Raw genomic sequence first — 1,348 nt, forward strand, 5'->3', positions numbered from 1 at the left:
ATATATATATATATTTGCTGACCGCTTTAGTGTGCTGTACTTGTCAGACTACCATTGCTCCTCTCACTGCCTTATTGAAATAAGCCTGTGGGTATTTGCTGCCTGAACCTTTTCATGTTTTAGGCATTGGAGGAAAGGTAAATTTAGGTCAACTGAGCACAGACCACATAGTAGAATAACTGCAGGCTCTTTTGTAGAATATCTGCATAGCACAGGAGACACTTTGTAGAACCACGGACTTGCTATACAGAAACGATGACTTTAAAGGAAACTTGTCATGATGCCTGTCTGTGCTGATCTTAAAACGCTAGTTGCTTGGCTGTTGTGGATGTTTTTTGTGGATTTTTCTCTGTCCTTGAGTAGGATTACAGTCAGGGAAGTCTGGACTCCTGATCTGCCTACTAGTTCCTGGTCAGGGACATAAAGTGGTATGTAGTGCAAGGATTATTAGCAACTAGTGATGTGTGTATGCTTGGTGCGAACAATGTTTGTCCAAGCCTGCGCAAAGCGATCAGTGACCCCCCCCCAAGCTTGTTCAGTTGCAACTGGAGCATGCCCCGTTCCTTTGCTATATGTGACTGAGGGGAATGTATTGGCCATGAACTCCGTTTGCGCTAAAGAACACGCGCACAACACTGATGAACACCTTACAGAATCCTTACTAGCCTAGCTGGATGCTGGATTAGAGCAGCGGTGACACATTCAGCAGCTCTGATCTACACATGCATCAAGTACTTCATTCAGTCCCCGAGTTCTAAGAAGTTTGTCCAGTAGATGGCACTTGTAGGCTAGGTTCTAGCTATCTGAAATCTCCCACAACGGCTTTTCTGAATTAAAGGAACTCTTATCTAATCAAACTCTTTTTTTCTATAGTTTCTAGTAGCAGAGTTGTTCATATCTCTAAATGCAACCTTATAAGACTGTCCTCTCATTTTCTCCAGATAGGCTGCAGAAATACAAATGATTTCATCTTCTAAACCTGACACATGGAATAATTTTATTTTTTGCCTGTGCTTGAGGAGCATTACTCATATTGGCACAAGCAGTCAGTAGCAGTGCTGGCTTTTTGTTCCAAAACCTTGATGTCACTGATAAGTAATGATTGGCAAACACTCTTATTGGTGGCCAATCACAGTGATCACATGGGGGTTTTTTTTTTCAAACAAGGCTGCCAACCCACCAGTCATTGTGCCTTGCATTTACAAAGATGCACGGACAGGAACAGCCAGGAGGCTACAGCTGCTAAAGTGATGTGATAGAAAAGATAAAATGTATAACCTGTTAACTGTAAATAGCAATTATGAAAATATTTTTGGTACATTTTGCAGCTTGTAATAAAAAAACACGT

The sequence above is a fragment of the Nanorana parkeri genome, unplaced genomic scaffold, assembly GCF_000935625.1.
Source record: "Nanorana parkeri isolate BGI_ZX_2015 unplaced genomic scaffold, ASM93562v1 scaffold50, whole genome shotgun sequence".
Lineage (NCBI taxonomy): Eukaryota > Metazoa > Chordata > Amphibia > Anura > Dicroglossidae > Nanorana > Nanorana parkeri.